This window comes from Haliotis rubra, unplaced genomic scaffold (assembly GCF_003918875.1).
Source record: "Haliotis rubra isolate DU_JTF1 unplaced genomic scaffold, ASM391887v1 Scf37, whole genome shotgun sequence".
Lineage (NCBI taxonomy): Eukaryota > Metazoa > Mollusca > Gastropoda > Lepetellida > Haliotidae > Haliotis > Haliotis rubra.
In genome coordinates, this window is record NW_025767046.1 from 2706281 (window position 1) to 2722237 (window position 15957).

Here is a 15957-nt window from a genome sequence, read left to right on the forward strand (position 1 = left end):
TGATATGTTCATTGGTATTGTGGTTGCAGCGAATATTTTCAAACATTCCAGATTTGTCAGTTGAACGAAGAAACGGTGTAGTCTAAGATGCACCTCCTTCCGGTTTTCAAGAGCCATATCGTCGTGGATGCCTGATTCGGTCTGATTATGTCGGCATTTTAGCTCGCTGGTATCATCGGTGGTAACAATTTTTGACCAGAGTTATTTCATTTTTTCCATATCAATCTCAGGCGCCATCATAACGCAGGATGTTTTAGCTTCTTGTTACAATGCTTAGTTGGTTCAACTCGACTCAGTTCAATAACATGTCACAGGAAGCGGATAAATGTTATAACCAAAATATAACTCGGATGCAAACATTCAAAACAAACCATGGTATTATGTTCAAAGCATCGGAGGTACATTGCAAACATCTGCAGAAACATCATGTAAGTGCAGTCATCATCCAATTACCTAAAACGGACAACAACGGACGTCTTGTCCACAGGCTCACCCCGTCATCAAGCTGACATGGTAAGGATGTCATCAATGGGATGACTCCAGACCCTGCTGCAGTTAAAAAGCGAGACGATAGTTTAATACCTAACGTTACATAAAAGTACCATGTTTGAAATATTGTTTAAGGTCACGTCTCAGTTTGTTTCAGATCTTTGATGAGGTCATCTCTTTAATTATTCTTAAATCATCTATCACTTGACCATCAATCAACCTATAGTTCTCGATTTTGACCGTGGGGAACTGTTGGCCTGGAGCCCTGTTCCGGGTCCTCGCCGCTCCCAATCACTTAGAATGCGAGCACGCCCCCGGTCAATCGTGTAGGTGCCCAGATGTGAGAATAGCCCATGGCGGAACAAGATCGCGTTGCTTGCGTGACATGATTCGTAAACGGAACATCGTCTTACGTCGGGAAGGCGGAGTCGGACATTAAAGTCTTTTTTCAAAAGTATTAAATGACATGTGCTTTGGTGCTCATAAATGCTTTGAATTTATTAAGGATGGTGGTGACCGCTCCCATATGTGTCAAGATTGGTGATTACATTGTACCTAGCACACTGTACGTCAAAACCAACTGTTAGTCCCTGAATATATATAATTTTGATAGTAACAAAAACAACCCAAAACATTTAATTGGAATAGTATTCCAGTGATTGGGGAGATCCTGAACCTGGGGAAATCTACACTTGCCTCATTTATGGCTCTAGCGCTGCAAAGAGGGCTAAGCAGTAGGGAAAATAATGTGGTTCTGGTGAGACAGACCAACCGTACTCGAGTTCGTGTGTGTAGTTGTGAACTAAATTGTCATGTGGGAGTGTGAGATCCTAATGAGACACACTCATACTGATATCAAAAGCACAACACACATTTATTCAATCAACGCTGAATACGTCTGTTTTTCTAATAATATATTGGTAATTTAATTTGGATTTGCGATTTTCGTTGTTAAATTGTGTATTTCAATAGTATATATATATTAAATAGAATGGATGTTGTCTTTTACAGTATATGTACACATGGTACTATTGTGTATTTCCATAGTATTACCCACGTGGTCAAAGTATGGGTTATCTCGTACGTTACAAGAGTGTCGTATCGCGTTGACCTGTGTCGTAACGACTTGACCTGAGATTCTAGCGATTTGATTGGATAACCGATGACCACTCATTTAGGTCAAGTTGAGACGGAACTACCTTTTCATTCATAACAAACACGTGAATTCATTCATTCTACAACTTAGCTGCATTGTGGTTATGTTAACATTGCAAACGTTGCCGTATCGCTGTTTAATTTTGAGTTGAACTGATGACATTATATGCGTCGAAAACATAAACGCAAAGTTTCCACCAGTGAGGATAGCCGAGTGAAGCGACTGCAAACGAAGAAATGGGGTGCTACGGAGTAGTTTGATGTAGGAGGCTGTACGAGGCGATGACAACTGACATGCATCGTGACGTCGGTTACCAAGGGGCAGACGAGAATGGCGTAGTGACGTCATTACAGTGTGACGTCATGCAAAAAGTGTACTACAGAACAGCATTCTTCCGCAACCTCTTTATGAAACCGGTTTCGGTTTGATACCATAACAATAACAAAAATACACTATTTTGTCGATTTAATGCATGTAAGACTTGGGTAATAAATAAAATACCACACTCGGTCTCATTACATACGGATTATACGAAACTCGTGACCTTCCGATGGTTTCTGACCTCGCTTTCGCTCGGTCAGATACCATAGGAAGGACACTCGTTTCGTATAATTCGTATATGTAATGAGACCTCGTGTAGTATTCTCTATGTATTAGATAGAATAGATGTGTTCTTTTACACTATTATGTACACATGATACTATTATTTATTACCCAGGTGGTCAACGTATGGGTAGTTGCATACTAATCTCGTACGTCAGACGAGTGTCGTATCGCGTTGACCCATGTCGTAACGACTTGACCTGAGATACTAACGATTTGATTGGATAACTGATGACCACTCAGTTAGGTCAAGTTGTGAAGGAACTACTTTTTCATTCATAACAAACACGTAAATTCATTCATTCTACAACTTAGCTGCATTGTCGGAATGTAAACATTGCGAACTTTGCCGTATCGCTGTTTAATTGTGAGTTGAACTGAGGCATTATATGTGTCGCAAAATATAAACGCAAAGATTCCACCAGTGATGTTAGCCGAGTGAAGCAGTTGTAAACCAAGAAACGGGGTGCTACGGAGTAGTTTACTGAAGGAGGCTGTACGAGAGGCGATGACAACTGACATGCATCGTGACGTCGGTTTCCAAGGGGACAGACTAGAATGGCGTAGTGATGTCAATACAGTGTGACGTCATGCAAAAGTGTACGTCAGAACAAAATTCTTCCGCAACCTCTTTATGAAACCGGTTTCGGTTTGAAACCACACCAATACCAAAACTACGCTATTTTGTCAATTTAATGCATGTAAAACGTCGGTAATAAATAAATACCACACTCGGTCTCATTACATACGAATTATACGAAACTCGTGACCTTCCGATGGTTTCTGACATCCCCTTCGCTCTGTCAGATATAATAAGAAAGACACTCGTTTCGTATAATTCGTATGTAATGAGACCTCTTGTAGTATTCTCTATGTATTAGATAGAATGGATGTGTTCTTTTACACTATATGTACACATGGTACTATTGTGTATTTCCATAGTATTAGATAGAATGGATGTGTTCTTTTACAGTATATGTACACATGATACTATTGTGTATTTCCATAGTATTAGACAGAATGGATGTGTTCTTTTACAGTATATGTACACATGATACTATTGTGTATTTCCATAGTATTAGACAGAATGGATGTGTTCTTTTACACTATATGTACACATGATACTATTGTGTATTTCCATAGTATTAGACAGAATGGATGTGTTCTTTTACAGTATATGTACACATGATACTATTGTGTATTTCCATAGTATTAGACAGAATGGATGTGTTCTTTTACAGTATATGTACACATGATACTATTGTTTATTTCCATAGTATACCTATTGTTTATTTCCATAGTATGAGATAGAATGGATGTGTTCTTTTACACTATTATGTACACATGATACTATTTGCATGTACCATCACGTCTTACCGTTACCGTTATAATGGTAGTCGTCCTTTCGCGCTGCTATATTGACGTTGGGGCGGTAGAGTAGCCTAGTGGTTGAAGCGTTCGCTTGTCTCGCCGACGACTCGGTGTGAAGCCCATTCCTGCCGTGCCCCCTGCCGTGTGGCTGTTGGAATATTGCTAAAAGCGGCTTAAATCCATGCTCACTCACGGACCCATATTGAGTGAGTGAGTGAGTTAAAATTTACAGCCACATTGGCAATATTTCATCTATATCGTGACTTTCAAAGTTATAAATGAGAAAAAACCTGACGACAAAGGACAGTAAAACAACTAGATGATCACAGATATAAATCTAAAACAAGTAATTAAATCTAAAACAGTTCAACTAAGGAAGACATTACAATATAAAAATACTATAATGGATCAGATTATGCAGATTTCCTCTGGGTTGGATAGATTTTGATGTGTCCATTTCGTTTTCATTCCATCGTTCAGAAATTATTTGAGTGAGTGAGTGAGTTAAGATTTAGAGTCACATCGGCAATATTGCAGTCACATTGTGACTATAACAATATATACTTTAATAATAAATAAAGTTATTTTGTAAAATCTGTCAACGAAGGACAGTAAAACAACTAGATTATCACAGATAGAAATTTAAAACTAGAATGTAAACATTAAAACATATATTATAATACAGGGCAGTACAATATAAGGTAGGTCACCATGCTAGGGACCATGGGGACTTACAGTGCCTTTGCTACCTGCATGGACCCTAGCTGGGTTTTCGCCATCCTTTCAGCTGCTGGCGATTGTAGGACAATTTAGCCGTAACTTAAAATCACAAAAAACTACGTTCAAAACATCTGTTAAGTTTAAATTTCCTCTGATGCGTTTGGGACTTATGTATCCTCTCTGGAGGACAATAATTTTACAGTACCTGACCCATACTGACTTTAGTCATTCAGTGTACATCATTTTCTCTTGGTAATGGGATTACTGTGTTGTCATGGCTTGTTTGATACTCAGTTCTAAAAGAAACGCGGCTCACGCGTAAAACTGTGATACACTGGTGAATAAAGAGATTGAGGTTCCCCTGTGAAAACATTTTAGGAAAACAACGCTAGTCGTTGCAACGAACACACAAATGACCGTTATTCATAACCAGACGTGTTTTGTGATAATATCAATAAGACGTTTGTTTACGTCATTTGGTAACGCGGCATTTCAGCATCAGAACACACACAACTGACGAGCATCTGAGCATCGAACACACACCACTTCGCCTTGATTTATGTCTTAATTTTGTTATTTAAAACATTATAACAATCTCGTCTCTTTTGGAATTCGGGATATGTGTACCAATTCTAACCTGGATCTTCATTTGTCTATGTTAGATCCGGATTAGAATTGGTCTTCAGTAACCCATGCTTGACGAAAGAGGCGACTAACGGGATCGGGTGTTATAAACCCGTGAAGAGCCGGGTTAGAATAGCTCTTCTGTAACCCATGTTTGTCACAAGAGGCGACTAACGGCATCGGGAGGTCAGGCTCGTTGACACATATCATCGTATCCTAATTGCGTAGTACACAGCTCATGCTGTTGATCACTGGGTTGTCTGGTCCAAATTATTTACAGACCGCCGCCACATAGCTGGAATATTGCTGAGTGCGGCGTAAAACAACAATCAATCAAATGTCTAATATGCTATACTCAGAATGGTATAACTGACTTGTCTTTGCTTGTGTTTGTGACTGGCGCTCACCTTTCTGCGAGAGACATTCGTAAACGCATGCTACTGATATGCTCGGAATCGTACAACAAATTAGCGAAACCACTGTCAAAGACGCGTCACACCATTAAATAGGGATATATCCGTAAAAGAGGTCAAGGCAGCTATTAGGAACTTAAAAGACGGCAAAGCAGCAGGTCCAGATGGTATAAAGACAGAGATAGTGAAATGTTGTGATGACTTACTCGCTCATTATCTATCTACCATCTTCAAAGAGATATTAGTCACCGGAAATTATCCGATTGAGTGGGCCAAGGGTATAATAGTACCTCTTCACAAGAAAGGTGACATCAACGATGTGAATAATTATAGAGGCATATCCCTCACGGATGTTTTTGGGAGAATATTTTGCTCAATTCTAAATGAACGTTTACAATCGTTTGCAGATGTTTATGATAAAATCCCCGAGGCCCAAGCAGGATTCAGGAAGAACTACAGTACAACTGACAATATATTCACTCTTCAAAGTTTGATTCAGAAATATCTCTCAAAACGAGGCGGTCGCTTTTATTGCATATTTGTGGACTTCGATTCAATAAATAGACTGCTTCTTTGGTACACACTAATCAGAAACGATATCCATGGCAGAATATCAAATGTGCTAAGGAATATGTACTCTAAAATACAGTCAGCCGTGAGAACAGGCACCAACTCAATCCCCGACTATTTTCAATGTTTGAGCGGTGTGCGACAAGGGTGCGCTCTCAGCCCTTTCCTTTTTATAATATATATTTCAGAATTTCAAGTCATGTTGGAAAATGCCAATCTTAGAGGAATATTCGTCGACCCTGAATTTATGGAACTGTTCCTGTTACTTTTTGCTGATGACCTATGTATATTCGACGATTCTGTAATTGGACTTCAAAGAAAAATTGATATTCTACACATCTACTGTCTGATATGGGGAGTGGAAGTCAACATGAACAAAACGGAAATCCTAGTCTTTCGGAACGGAGGCTTCTTACGAAATTACGAAAAATGGTATCTACACGGATCACAGATAAAATGCTCAACATATTATAACTATCTCGGAATAATGTTCTCCACTCGACAGTCATGGACTAAATGTGCTGAGACACATACTACTAAAGCCACTAAAGCTCTATTTGCTATCAAACGGGTATCTTATAAATATCCAAATATGTCTGCAAGTGTTCTTTTCAAGCTCTTTGACAGTAAAATAAAGCCAATATTACTTTACGGTGCAGACGTATGGGGTCACCAAGATAGACAAGCTATTAACAAATTCCACTCTAATTTTTGTAAATTTGTACTAGGTGTAGGTAAGCATGTGTCCAGTAACGCAGTATTAGCAGAATGCGGTTGATATTGTATTAGTATTGACTATCAAATTAAATGTATCCGGTACTGGTGTAAACTATTATGTATGGCTACCGATAGGTACTCCAAGCAATCTTATATTCTTTTGAAAAAGCTTGATAATTGTAGCAGAATTACTTGGGCATCTTACATAAGAATATTGTTAAACACGTATGGATTTGGTTTTGTGTGGGTAAGCCAAGAAGTTGGAAGCGTAAATGATTTTGCATTTATGTTTAAACAAAGACTTGTAGATTCTGCAAAGCAAAATATGTTTAGCAAAATAAATGAATCAGCACATTTATCTTATTACAAATCATTAAAGTCATTACTGGATGTTGAATACTATATTTCAAAAGGAATATCGCCGTTATTTATGCTTATTACGTATTCAACAATTGCCTCTCCTGTGTAACGTAAGATGTCAAGATGACAGTGGGTTAAGCAAAATATGTAAAATGTGTAACCGCTATAATTTTGAAGATGAATTACATTTTGTACTTGTCTGTGATGCATATGCAAATTTAAGAAGCAAATACCTACCAGAATTTAATTGTCCATCTGTTTTAAGCAAATATCATAAGTTGTTAACATGCATAGATAAGAATTTACTTATAAAAATTTCATTATTTATTAAACATGCACTATCTAAAAGGAATTCTATCCAATGTTAGAAGAGACATGTATATATATATATACCTATGTATATGTTTAAACCATATTGTCTATATATCATATACCACTTTGCATTTATTGTACACGGGCCAATGGCCTATATACCGAAATTAATTCTTCTTCTTCAACTGACTTGTCTTTGCTTGTGTTTGTGACTGGCGCTCACCTTTCTGCGAGAGACATTCGTAAAACGCATGCTACTGATATACTCGGAATCGTACAGCAGCTGAGCTGAGCTGGATATCGGCGCTATACAAATGTATGTATGTATGTATGTATGTATGTATGTATGTATGTATGTATGTATGTATGTATGTATGTATGTATGTATGTATGTATGTATGTATGTATGTATGTATGTATGTATGTATGTATGTATGTATGTATGTATGTATGTATGTATGTATGTATGTATGTATGTATGTATGTATGTATGTATGTATGTATGTATGTATGTATGTATGTATGTATGTATGTATGTACAACAAAATAGCGAAACCACTGTCAAAGACGCGTCAGACCATTTAAGCTCATACAGCCTTAATAACATCCCAGACCAGACGGCCACATACAAATGTTATATAGGTCGCTCTTAGACAACGTTCTTGCTTTTGCTGAACTTTTTACAGTACTCAATGCATTGACAAGTTGACAACAATCGACTGAGTTTGTTTTGTATTTACTTTACCATTGTTTATTAAGAGATTTCATTTTAACACCTCCAATTTGCAAATAATTCTGTTGTTTCGCTGCAAATACTCGAGAAGGAGGAATCATTAATGCAAACACAAGCAGAGACGCTATGTTTATTTACCGATCGACTTAAATCGTTCGTTAAAGGCATACAAAGAACGCAGTTTCAGATTGCGCTCTATTGTCCTCGTTCGCATTCTCTTCGTACCGCGTGCCATGGGTTTTTTTCATAAAAAGACAACATGCCTTTTGACTTACAGTGAGTATACATGGCATTTGAACTGCTGAGAATTTGACATACATGTACAAGGTTTAAACGGTATCTCTTTTTGTGTGTTGTGCGTCGCGGAGGGGCTGCCCTGAAATGATGACAATGGATACAGTTGCACAAGCTTCTTCAGGAACAATTTGGAACCCAGAATACTTATTCAGACACACAGATTTTGTTAGCGTGTCATCCTGGTATGTCATTCCTTTAGTTGTGGGAGCTGAACCGGTATCAGTCAGAATATCTTTGTCAGGAAATCCGGTGAAAATATATACCCTGAATTTCTGAGGATGTTTAATCGGATCCTGACATCTCTGGTTTGACGCTTCACTTTAGTATCACGTGCATTTAAAATGAAAGCTTGTGTTTGAAATACCCCCCTCCCCATTTTTTTTAAATTGATGAACTAATATTGTAAATATTTTCAAATATTTCGAATACCTTTTAAGTATAACATCAATGTATGATGTTGTATATGTTGTGAAACGGTTCTGGGATAAATGAAAACTGGGACAAGATGTTTTAAACATTGAATTTGAGTTTGTTGACTGAACAAACGTAATGTCTGCACACAAGTTTTCTATAGATCACAAGAACTCAGCCCAGGAGCGGTAAGAGCTGCGTTTAAAGTTCAAATAAATTTGTCAACGTATCACACATAATTCGAGTTATAACTATTCTGATATTTAATTTCAATTGTATTTGGAGATCAGAAGAAAAGGAATGTCTAAAGATTTCATTCAGAATATAGCAGTTATTCTAATAATATTAGTTTTCAAATTCATTTAGAGATCAGAAGAAAAAGAAATGTATGAGGCGGCCACGTGTTCTTTGAAGAGGTTTTAGAATAGGTTTCATTGCTCTGGGTAAACAATGACGAGTTGTAAGTTGATCGAAAAAGCATCAACTCGTCTGAACATAGTAGAATTTTATACTATTATTAGTAGAGTAAATCATTCAATGAATATGTTATTAAAAATCCAAAATAAATGATAGTAACGGGTGGAATTGATGAGTTTGTTTGCAAAAAGGCATATTTTTCATGGTAGTTATATTTTTAAATAACCCTTTACAAAACCCTCTCCACAATCATTCAAGATATTTACTGCAAGCTTAAGTCACTGAACAAGTTACAACGATATCCTTAATATGATCAAACGGGTATTAGCTTGAAAACAGAAAATATTGAAACTCCAAAGACTTTCACTTGTACCAAGGTATTTTACGGAACATGCGATAATATTAATTTCTTTAAATATTCATATATTTGTAAATATCGTTTATATCACATATATTTTAATTCTAAAGTGTAAATGTGTTTCAAAACACGCACAAACTGAGCTTAGCTATCACAATAACTGCAACAATAAGATGATTGTACACTTAAATATATATTATACCTGTGTAGTTTAAAATAATTTTAGCAGGACCTACACAAAAAGGGTGACTTGAAAATACCTAAAAAAATATATTTAGTCGAGAACAGTAAAAATAGTCTCATGTCCCAGACGGAGATTAGAAAAAAGAAAGCAAGGAGTTTAAAACAACAAAGTAAATGCTTTAAGGGCAACGCATACAGAAGCCTTCTCTAAGCATCAGCCAAGAGCACGGGGTCCTTCAAGCGACTACGGCGGGACAAAAGGCGCACTTTATCCCCCAAACTGGGTGGGGAATAGTGGTTGTATGCTCAGAGGGAGGACTTTTTTACACTTCCATGCTTCCTTGAACAGATACCAGTCCAAAATAATCACAAGCGTAACAACACTGGCGATCTCACACAAGTAACATTCAAACACAGTGCAAGGCTAAGGATTCGGCACCAAGGATTCGAGTCTCACGCGATGCTTACGTAATGTATATCTAATGGTTTGTCCACAAAGCCACAGTGTACAAAAACGAAGGCGTTTATAGACGACGGAAGACTTGAAAAATACGTTTACTTAAATCTGTTTGTGAGACTACATTTGTAAGATGTGATAACATCCGTAGGGAAGTAGGCTCAGTTCGATGAGAGATAGTACTGGCCCAAGTACGATTGCCCCAAACAACTAATACAACAATTCCGGAAACGGGCTAATGTTTAAATCAGCTGTTTCTATTTAGCACAAGTTCCGATGGAAATTAGACCACATAATCAACAGTGCTCTGTTTGGTGAACCTTTGCCACTGACTCACCATCACTGACTTCATCATTGATAAAGAATTAAACTGGAATTACACCTACACAAACATATGGGTACGACGCTTTTTCTTGAATGAGATGTTTTGTATATACAGCTGTTAAAGATAATTTTAAACTGGACGGGAAATGAAGTTCTTGAAAGGCATTTAGAAGTTGGACGAACATGAATATATGACACGTTGTTATGGATAACAATTTTTAAAAAATCCCTATACAACGTTTCGGAGCTAATTCTTGCTCAGTATTCGCCCGATGAAGGAACAAGAATTAGCTCTGAAACGTCGTTAAACGCCGTGTAAAGAATTAAAAGAAGTTGTTATCCATACAAACGTGTCATGTAATCATGTTATTTGATCAGTTAAAAAGCAAAGATCGACAAGCATGTTCTGCCTCAACAGAAAGTGCAATATGTGGATTACACTTTGACGTGTCTGGATATACATGTATACATTTCTCCCGTTTAAGGTTTAAGACAAAAACATAAGCATAAAATAATCCAGGTGAAGACAAACACGTCTATTAATGAAATATAATTATTAATTCCTCAATAATATATTCATTCAGTCTTAATGCCAGGGAACAAGCCTCTGAGTAAGAACTGGTCTTCAGCAAACCATGCTTGTCGAAAAAGGCGAGTAACAGGATCGTGTTGTCAAGTTCGCTGACTTGGTTGACACGTGGTCATCGTATCAAGATTACGTAGATCGATGCTGATGATGCTGATCACTGGATTGTCTGGTCCAGACTCGATTATTTACAGGTCGCCGCCATATAGCTGGAATATTGCAGCGTTACACAACAAACAACAAACAAACAAGAGAACAAGTCCCGATTATCCCACGAAACAGATTGTACTGGGAGTAAAAAGTAAAAAGTAAAACAATTGGAATCACTGGCAGTGATGACACCAGTTGTTCGTGAAAAGAAAACAATTTCTTCAACCCAGAATGTATTTAGTGCTACTTGGCTTTACAATAAAGGTGAAGTATATTTTTCATTCATGATGGAAACTCAGATAAGATGAGACAAAACATGTTACAATAGTCGGCAACTTAGCTCAGAATAGAACATAAAAATACCGCCAAACAATAAAACGAAATTAAATGTGAGCTCACGTGTTTCTCAGGAATGTGCAAAGGACGTTTGGTTTATTTAAGTCTCACATGTACCTTACGATCTGGAAAGAATATCTGATTTAAAAACTTCATATAAAAATGTGCATAAACATTCATTGTGCATCAGTCTCTTAAATAACAGTCAGATTTTGTCGTTCAAGTTTCTTAGTCTCCTGTGTCAATGAACGCCAATAGAAACTCGTACTGAAATACGTTAGTAGATGTATTTCAAGCATGTGAGAGTGCCTTTCAAAGAAAAAATCCAACGTGGCCAAGATCACGTAAACATTCCAAGAAATAATTAACGCTGTTTTCCCTAGTCCGTGTTTGAGGGATACCACACAACTCTCTATACAAATTTGAAAGCGAGAAAAACCGTTCCGACTTTTATTTAAATGGGCGTATGTACCATACTTGTAGTCTAATTTGTCGACTGTCATGCCAACGTTAAGTTCCACATTTTTCATCTGGAATCCCCAAAGCTAATTTCACAATACCAACCTTAAGGACCACATCGACCAGCCCGTACCCGAAACAATGGGTTCATTTGTTGTTATTTTTTAGTCAAGGTGTACCTAAAGATGTTCTCAGTGTTTCTTTTTATATGCTCTATTTTTCACATAGGCTTTCATTTGTTCGTACGGACCCCGCTGATCCACATGGAATTCTTATATATAATTGCCAGGATACAGAGAGTATGGCATTCATAAGAGGAAAATGTGCGGTCTATTGGTGTTCAGAATTAACAAATCAGAATCTATGTCTGAAAGAAAAGGTTTATTTCCACGCACAGCAAACCTAATTTAAGCTCCAAAGAATACCGGGAGTTCCTGCTTGAAAAACTCAAACTGTTCACCAAATAATTGCGAGTGTAAGGCGAGGATGCCAGTTTGTCAGGATTAAGTGAGTGACAGAAGAACTCCCTGCAATCCCAAACATGCCTAAATACATTGATCCCCTTCGTCTCGCGCTCTTTCGGGAAAGTACAGAGACCCTCTGATCGCCAAATGTCTGAAAAAGGCGGATAATCTTTGTCAATCGTTTGAGAAATCCTCCCTAGCCAACGAAATGGCGGATATCCGCTGCTAATCTCAAATCGACATTCGGACAAATATGAAGTGTTTGGACTCTTAGGAGGGACCATTTGACAGTTTGACAGCCAGGACCCTACTGTGGAGACCTCCATGCCAAGTTGACTATAGACCGAACGCCAAAGACCGAGAAATATTAAACGAGGACGAGTAGTTGGAGCCATTTACCCAAGAGTTCGGCATTACACCAAGATGGCAATTGCGGCAATAATTGCTGTAATAGGTTTCTCAATACCTGGATATATATCAGCTGATAGTTTTACTACAGGTAAGGTTTTTTTTGTAGCATAAATTTGTTTGCATTTCGTTGCGTAACTTTCTATGATGTATATATTGCGCATTACCATTGTATTGAAAAAGTCTCACTTCTCATGTTCAAGGATAAGTTCGAACATCCTCCATACTTCAAAACTGGTGTATTCATACGTGTTTTGTACAAAAGTTTGCTGGATATTTCTGCTTTTGTAACTGCAAGTCAACATTTCTTTTTCTTACAGCACAACGGTTTTGCTTTAATTTAAAACATCAACATTCTAAAATATACATATTTGGACATGAGAGCTTATGCGTGCTTGCCCCTGTGAATGTTGAATTACATTTCGTCATAGCCTCACAAAGCTGAGTAAAATGTATCGATCCAGGAGGCAGTCACGTTTAAATCACGTAGACCCAAGGATGCATGGAGATCCCTTACAGTCATACACTGGTTTTCAATAACGGGATCGGGTGATCAGGCTCAGTTGACACATGTCATCGTATCCCAATTGCGTAGATCGATGCCCATGCTGTTGATCACTGCATTGTCTGGTTCAGACACGATTATTTACAGACCACCGCCATATAGCTGGAATATTGCTGAGTGCGGCGTAAAACTAAACCCACTCACTCACTCCAATTCATATCAAGCCTCTTTGCATTCCTATTAAGGGGCGGTGGGGTAGCCTTGTGATAAAAGCGTTCGCTTGTTCGCTATTCTGAAATTAAATAACGCATCCTTCAAATTGAATACATAATGTCATTCATGAGAGCATCTCCTCGACTTTAAGGTCGTATTTCACAACATGCACTCGTCACGCCAAAGAAGAGGGTTCGATTCCCCACAAAGGTTCAAAGTGTGAAGCCCATTTCTGGTGAAATTGCTGGAATATTGCCAAGAGTGGCTTAACTCGCCCTCTCATTACATTACATTACATTACATTACATTACATTACATTACATTACATTACATTGCATTACATTATATTATTTATAGTTTATATATATAGTCAGTATAAGCTTAATGTTATATTATATTATTTGTAGTTTATATATAGTCAGTATAAGCATGATGTCAGTTACTTTAATCGTCAAAGAACAAAAGCAGAAAGATATACGCGAGAAACTTTTGTCTTTAACAAGGGAAAGAAGTCGTTTTTCCTCTATTATTGTAACATGCAGTCGAACGCCCATAGCAAATATCACAAGAAGGTCAAACGACGCAACGCTTACTTTTACGCAACAACGGTATATTCCTATTGAAATGTTAAGTCTGAAAAGTAATCTTCTTTTGTTTTCTCATTTACCCGCGATCAGACGTCGACTTAAGTTTGTGGCTTATACTTGAAATGTCGACTGTGATGCTTCTGAATGTGAAATAGGCGGTAGAAGAACGAGATAACGTAACGCTTTGGCCTATGTCAGGTAGTTTATATGTGTGGAGAAGGTGATTTAATTGATTCGCTGCTGTAAATTATTCAACTCATCGGCCACAAAAATTTGTGGATGTACTTTTATCAAATTATGACTTCATGCGCTCCACCCCCACTCCACCCCTCTCTCATTCTCTCTCTCTCTCTCTAGATATATATTAGGTTAACACAGATCAATGTATTGTACATTGGAATGTATTGTACGACAGACCACAGTGAGAAGCCGTAATACTGAAGTGCACGACACCATCTACAGTTTCACCCGTGAAGGTCCGGGTTAGAATGAACCTTCAGTAACCCATACTTGTCGTGAGAGGCGACTAACGGGATCGGGTGGTCAGGCTCACTGACTTGGTTGATACATGTTATCGGTTCCCAGTTTCGCAGATCGATGCTCATGCTGTTGATCACTGGATTCTCTGGTCCAGACTCGATTATTTACAGACCGCCGCCATATAGCTGGAATATTGCTGAGTGTGGCGTAAACTAAACTCACTCACTCACTCATCTACAATTTCGAGAAGAACGATCTAAAACGTGGAAATTATATATATAAATATATATCAATATATATCAATTATACGGGAAGAACTATATAACAGTCACATAATTTAAATTCATGATATAATAAAGAAGTTGTATATCCATAAAAATAGTCCTCATTCTTCATGATATAACGACGGTTATGTAGCCTATGGAGACAGTTTATTGTCAATAAGGGCATGGTAGTAATGTAACTCATCTTCTTCCTCAAATACCGCCTCTTTTGGCGTCTGTCCGGAGAGTGGAAGGTCAGCACTGCGATCATCGGCCACGTCAATACCTAAATACGTAACACAAATGTGTTTTCGTTTTAAATATACCTGGTGTTTTGCATTCGGGGGATAATAAACAAACACTGGTCACCTTGGAGTCATTATACTGTGCCTGAGTTCGATAAACAACGGTATGGAATCGCAACAGATATTAGTTAGGACAAGAACACGCGCGCGCGCGCACGCACGCACACACACACACACACACACACACACACAAATATGAATGTCACTAGGTAACGTGATCATTTTCCGGAATTCTTTTCATATACTAAAACAGGTATATCATACACATTATCCCGCCCTTGTATTGAGAATGTTTATCAATTAATATGTGCAGATTTAGTCTTGGGCAGTTATTCCTATATTGCAGTCCATGTTTTTGTAGGCTTTCAGTCTCTACTTGCAATACCTAAATAACCATGATGTAAAACTACTTTAACAAAGGTCCAAATTATCATACCATGAATTCGTATTGTTGAGTATTCTCTGGATAGATTATGAGCTAGGTCATGTCCGTGTGAACGGAAGTTTTGTATGTTCCACGTCCCCACAAAACCAAGCCTGACCATCCCCTTCCTCCCCCAACGAGGAACACCACCCTATGTGAACATCCTGATCATCTAAAGTAAGACTATGACCAATAATCTGGTTGCCGTTTCTGGTCTACATTTGGCCATTGTTTAAAAAGCGCTGTAATATTTCTGTGTGAT

The 15957-nt window shown here is 37.9% G+C and overlaps 1 long non-coding RNA gene across 1 annotated transcript; it reads left to right on the forward strand.

Moving 5' to 3' along the window:
* Positions 1-2966: 2966 nt before the first annotated feature.
* LOC124285905 lies at positions 2967-14902 on the forward strand. The gene is made up of 3 exons (XR_006900907.1): positions 2967-3122; positions 11846-11851; positions 14874-14902. It is a non-coding gene; the product is annotated as an uncharacterized LOC124285905 (long non-coding RNA).
* The last annotated feature ends 1055 nt before the right edge of the window (positions 14903-15957 follow it).